Below are 7,015 nucleotides of genomic sequence, written 5' to 3'. Positions count from 1 at the left end.
TCTGCCACCATCCAAGCGTTAACCGCTATCTTTTGCATTGGTCTTCCGCAGACTATTGTTTCCGACAATGGCCCACAATTCATGTCCGCAGAATTTCAGTCATTCTGCAAGGCCAATGGTATTCAACATCTGACATCCGCGCCGTTTTCGCCTCAGTCAAACGGTGCCGCTGAACGATTGGTCCGGACTTTCAAGTCACAGATGTTGAAGTTGAAAGAGTCGCATTCTCGGGAGGACGCGTTATTGCTCTTTTTGTCCACCTATCGCTCTCAGCCCCGAGATGGTCGCTCGCCGGCTGAGTTGCTCCGCAGTCGTCCTCATCGAACCTTGATGTCTTTGCTGCATCCGCCGCATCAGGTTCCTGTGCAGCGGCAGACACCTGCTTTTGCCCCAGGCGATGTTGTATACTATCGAGGTTCACGGCGTTGGCTCGCAGGGCGCATTCTTCGCTGCCTCGGCCGCGCTATGTGTCTGGTTTTGGGGGCCTCTGGTGAGGTGCGTCGGCATCTCAATCAGCTGCGCCTCTGTCGTCGCACGGGATCTGCCGCTCCCCGTCTGCTTTCAGCGACGGTGCCGTCCCGTCAGCGCCCTGGGGACCCATCTACTGGCTCGCCTCAGCCCCAGGTGTTACCGACGCTGCCTTCCATTTTGCCCCATGGCGACGCGCCGCCGCCGCCGCCGCCTGTTCTCCCGCCGGCGACGCCCGAAGTGGACGCGTCGCTGCAACCGCCGGGTGCCTCCCTGGGTCACGCGCCGCCGATCGCTTCCCGTGACCAGCTGTCCTCCGACATGGAACTCTTGTCCGCTCCGGACCAGATGGCGTCTTCGCCCGTCGGGTACCCCGACGCGATGGAGGTCGACGGGCGCATACACCGCATGTTGGCGTGCACCCTAGACTAGGTTTTCAGGCGTTTCCTAGATGCCCTCGGACCGAATGGCAGGGTGCGGGTGGCACAGCCTCGCCTGTTGTTAGGCTCCCCACCTCGTCGCATACGTCAACATGGGGTCCTCCCCACGGCGGGTGGAAGCCTTATAACACAACCGTACGCCGATTTGCGGGGGAGGAATGTGGTGTCACCGCCAGACACCACACTTGCTAGGTGGTAGCCTTTAAATCGGCCGCGGTCCGTTAGTATACGTCGGACCCGCGTGTCGCCACAGTCAGTGATTGCAGACCGAGCGCCGCCACACGGCAGGTCTAGAGAGACGTCCTAGCACTCGCCCAGTTGTACAGCAGACTTTGCCAGAGATGGATCAATGACAAATACGCTCTCATTTGCCGAGACGATAGTTAGCATAGCCTTCAGCTACGTCATTTGCTACGACCTAGCAAGGCGCCACTACCAGTTTATATTGAGATTGTAATTATGTATCATCAAGAGCGATGTTCTCCAATTGTGGATTAAAGTTAAGTATTCAAGCAACTACGTTCTTTTCTTGATAGGATAATTACTTTACCTTGTTCCAGACCTCACGCAAGTCTGCGTGAGATTAAACGCGTGCATTTCGGCCTCCTCTAGCAACACGGTGTTGGCTCTTCTACCAACACTTCAAAAAGATCCTGAGGAAGATCCCAGCAGAGGGGTCGAAACGTCGAACATTTTGAAAGAAACATGACGTGGCCTAATAACCCAGAGATTTTAACTTCAGTGACAACGGCCACGAAAGCCTGGGAATACTCAGCAACGCGGAATTCTACGTTCTCATGTCACAAAACTCGATCAACTGAATGTCGACGTTCTCTTTCACGTTTAGTTTGAGGATGGAGTAAGCTTTCACTTGGAAAATATTGGGGATTTAATGACAGTTTGTGTTTCTTGGTGATTATATTCGTGTCAAACCACAAATACAAGGGTTTGGGTCCAATATACGATTGATCTAATATATATTTCTTAAAATTTCCAGTAAATTCGTCTCTGGCAATGAGAGGAATATATGGATATGGCAAGTTACATTTTAGTTCAAATGGTTCAAATGGCTCTGAGCACTATGGGACTCAACTTCTGAGGTCATCAGTCCCTTAGAACTTAGAACTACTTAAACCTAACTAACCTAAGGACATCACACACATCCATGCCCGAGGCAGGATTCGAACCTGCGACCGTAGCGGTCCCGCGGTTCCAGACTGTAGCGCCTAGAACCGAACGGCCACTCCGGCCGGCTTACATTGTAGTTCGAAATCTTCATTAGCTATAGCTGACTGGGTAAGCCAGATCAAAAGTAGGTGCAAGAGAAAGGAGTGGCGCTGTACAGAAATCATGTGTTCAATCCAACCTCTGGGCTATCGGCTTTGGTTATTGGCAGCAAACGTGCCCAAATAATTCTGTTGGTTAGGAATGCTGGGGTGCGTCAAACCAGTCAGAAGACTGATTCCACCCCTCTTACCCCCCTCCTACCCTTCCTCACCCCCTAAAAAAACGCAAAAAGGGACGTTGCCTGCAGAGAACAAGGATCTGAGTTGAATTTCCACTCCACGTATATACTTCAAATTTATTAGCAATTTTAAAATCAGAGATAATAGTTATTATCGACTAACATGTTAACCATATCAACGTCACTAACGCTGTGAAAAAGTTCATCTTATCGCATAACATAGCCAAAAAAAGATATGGCTGTGAAATTTCTGTCAAATCAAAGTTATCGCCCTTAAAGGAAAAACAACCATAAGTTGAAAATAACCTTAGAAGGCACTAGCCTCGAAAAAACTCCAAGCTGTAGTTCTCGATAGAATATCACATGTGAGTGGCAACGAGACATCGAGAGAAATTTTGGTAGTTTCTCTCAGAATTACAATCAGGGGAACGTAGGTTAAAAGCTGCCTCACGAGAATCTAGGTGAAATTCTACAATGGCAGTCCCAGCCCTGTTATGGAGTGGTCATGGGTCCCGAGAGCCAAAGGACATGAGCCGAATTCAAGGAACAGAAAAGAAATTTCTGAGGAGACTCGGAGGCTGTAGCTGAGTGGACGAAAGTCATATTAACGAAACTGAAGGTCGTGTACTGAGAACAATATTGAACAAATACCCGCGGAAACGGCTCAACCACAACCGTAGAATGAGCAGAAACAAGGCACTGAGTACCGACTAAGAAGTAAAAGAAGTTTGGGAAGACCAAGAGCGAGGTGAACCTATGGATCGGAACAGAGTCGAAGTCTAGCATGTGAAATGATGATGATCATGATGATGACGATGACTTCCGTACTTATTTTCGGCAGATGATGTCAATAACCTCACCGGAAGATGAACAGAATAATACCTACAAATAAATGAGTGAACATGCAAGCAGTTTTCCATCAGAAAAATTTATTGCGTGCATCCGTGTGCATTAGGTTAACAGATAACTCCAGCCATTTACCTCAGAAGCACAACAAAATATTGAGTTAGTATCATTGCTAGGCACCCTTTCCGATTAGTGGAGATAAAGCTCGTATACAAGAACACCGATAACAATGTTTGATAGTAACATCAACATGGATAGCCTTATGCGTTTCATTTGGTATTAGAATAGCTCTTACTGTAACCAGAAGGTCCACCACACTGCTGTTAACAACAGGACATCCGTAGGAAACGGCTTAACTGGGACTGATACGGAATCAAGTTGCAGCCTCTCAGAAGCCTTCCTGCGCCATTGTGGTCGACAGATGCTTATAATTTCTTACACTGCTCCTGTGGTCAGTTAGCTGGTGAAACTGCCTAAGCCTGCTGACCAATGATCCTCATAATAAGTACAGCATGGCGGTCGATAAATGTCACTAGAACAAAAAAGGAAATACTTTCTCATTTTGCGTCGTCATCAGTCTATTACAACGGATGTTCTGCGCTTCTAGAAAAAAAACGAAATTAACTTTTTCAAAACAGGAGGAAAAAGACCCATCGTAACAATAACTCATTTCAACACATGCGAGCTAGACATTGACAGGCTGATCAGAAAACTCATTCCGTTTATTTTAATTGAGATTTTATTTATTCACTCCGTCGCCTCACAAAACAACATTGAGTAATAGCAGAAATCGACAAATTAGATACTATATTAGTCAAATGTTTAAGTATGTACAACTTATCAACTGAAGTTGAAACGTCCCCTTAGAAAAATTATAAATGACTGTGCTTAAACTGGCACACAATATTTTTAGCGCAACGTAATCTGACTTTCAAAAATCCCTATAAAAGAATGGCCCTGACTAACAATAGCATATACCTTTCATGAATCACTTACCTCACAAAAATCTTCGTTACTCAAACTACTGCAATACAGCGTGCGCCAATATTGCCAGCTGAATAAAAGATTCTAACTACTGAAGGCACTAACTACTGATAGGCATAGTTAGCAAATGAAAGATTTTGATAGAGAACGAACATTGTATTTACCTTAATAGTGTTCAAAAGTCATAATATATATACATATCAGTTCATGACATCCAGTCTTACAAATTTACTGTCTCTGATGGACACACGTCCAGATCATCCGGTCTCAAAACTCCGCCATCTCTCTCCCCACATCCACCACTGCTGGCGGCTCACCTCCAGCTGCGCAACGCTACGCGCTGTTCACATCCAACTGCACAACACTACAATAGCGAATGTTCCAACAATGCCAACCAACCACAGACTGTACACAGCACATCCAGTGATTTTCATACAGAGCGCTACGTGGCGTTACCAATATAAAAACCTAAACAGCCTACTTACAAAGTTACCCAAACAATGCAGATGCCTCTTGAACAAAGGTGTCATCATTTGCTGAATCATACCACAACTGTTGATAAAGACTGCTAATGAACTACGCAAATACTCGTTTAGTGGAAACTAATTTAACATTTGCAAGTAAACCTGCTTCTCAAGCAAAAGCGAAATACATCTTTACATAAAACTTACTTCAAGTACTCCACTGTCCATAAGTATTATTCTTTTACCTGCATCTACATCTACAGCTACGTGATTGCTATTCACAATAAAGTGCCTGGCAGAGGGTTCAATGAATCACCTTCAAGCTGCTCTCTACCGTTCCACTCTCTAATGGCGCGCGGAAAAAACGAGCACTTAAATTTTTCTGTGCGAGCCCAGATTTCTATTATTTTATCGTGATGGTCATTTCTCCCTATGTAGGTGGGTGCCAACATAACGTTTTCGCAATCAGAGGAGAAAACTGGGTATTGAAATTTCATGAGAAGATCCTGTCGGAACGAAAAACGCCTTTGTTTTAATAATTGCTATTCTAATTCACGTATCATGTCTGTGAAACTATGTCCCCTACTTCGCGATAATACAAAACGAGCTTCCATTCTTTGTACTTTTTCGATGTCATCCGTCAGTCCCATGTGAAGCGGATCCCACACTGCACAGCAATACTCCAGAATAGGGCGGACAAGCGTGGTGTAAGCAGTCTCTTTAGTAGACCTGTTGCAATTTCTAAGCGTTCTGCCAATGAATCGCAGTCTTTGGTTGGCTCTACCCACCTGTCCTTATTTGTACAGTGTATATTGAACCATATTGCCAAAATCTTGGAACAGTTATAAAACCATACACACAGCAATTACAACAGGGTTATTAAGCTGAAACTGATGCAATCTGCATTGCTATAAATTCATTCAAGATGGCTGCTCTCCCTGTGTGGTCCCCCGACCTCCTCACCATCAGGGGTAAACGTAGCAACATCGCATTACTGATGTTAGAGATTAGATTGTATTAATTATTCATTCCATAGACCCATAAAAGAGGGAATCCCCCTGGTTGTGGAACATGTCAGATAAACACATTACAAAAATGTAATTAGAAAAACTTGAGTTTCATTAATTTTAATGATCCTCAGTCAATAAACAGTAAAATTATGTACGTGAATTAAATTTAAACTTCTAATATTTACAGGTTTAATACTTACATCTGCTTTCATCAAATCGACCATTCAGACATTTGCTAGTTTCTTGGCTATCACAACCAAGTATTGTCAAAAATTAAAGTAAATTATTCATTTCAGTTATCCTCAGTTAATAACAGTCAGATTATGTACAAGATTTAAAATTAAACTTCCACTATTTGCAGACTTAAGACTTACATCTGCTTTCCATACATCCATCATTCACACAGTAGGTAGTTACTTGGCCGTGACAACCAAGTATTGTTAAAAATTAAAGTATAATAAATTTTCATTAAAATGGTCTACTGCACTTGTTGAGAAACTCATGGATGGAATAGAAGGAGTTGGCCACCAAAAATTCTTTTAAATTATGTTTAAATTGTGTCTTGTCTGAAACTAAACTCGTAATGGTTGCTGGTAACTTACTGAAAATATGCATTGCTGAATACTGGACTCCTTTCTGGGCATGAGTAAGTGATTTTAAATCTTATATATATATATATATATATATATATATATATATATATATATATATATATATATATATATATATAGTTCTTATTCCTAGTATTGATACTGTGTACAAAAAGAGATCTATTATTTACAACAAACTTCATTAAGGAATAAATGTACTGAGAAGCTGTGGTTAATATGCCCAATTCTTTGAATAGGTTTCGACATGATGTTCTTTGATTTACACTACTCATTACTCTTATTATAGGCTTCTGTACTCTAAAATTTTTTTCTCTGTTTGTGGAGTTACCCCAAAATATGATACCATATGACATAATGAAGTGAAAATAAACAAAATATGCCAGTTTTTTTATATTTGTATCTCCTATGTCTGACATCATTCGCATTGCAAACACAGACTTGTTTAGGCGTTTTAGCAGTTCGTTGGTATGTTGGTCCCAACTGAATTTATTATCAAGTTGTAACCCCAAGAATTTTACACTCTCAACTTCTCCTATTTCCATGTCATCATATTTTGTACACACACCAGAAGGAAATCTCTTGGAAGTTCTGAACAGCATATAGTGGGTCTTTTCAAAGTTTAATGACAGTGAATTGGCTATGAACGACTTATTAATGTCAGTAAAAGTTTGATTACCTGCCCTTTCTAAATTTATACTTGATTTACTATTTACTGCAATGTTTGTAT

The sequence above is a fragment of the Schistocerca americana genome, chromosome 3 (assembly GCF_021461395.2).
Source record: "Schistocerca americana isolate TAMUIC-IGC-003095 chromosome 3, iqSchAmer2.1, whole genome shotgun sequence".
Taxonomy (NCBI): domain Eukaryota; kingdom Metazoa; phylum Arthropoda; class Insecta; order Orthoptera; family Acrididae; genus Schistocerca; species Schistocerca americana.
Note: the sequence above shows the minus strand (reverse complement) of the source record.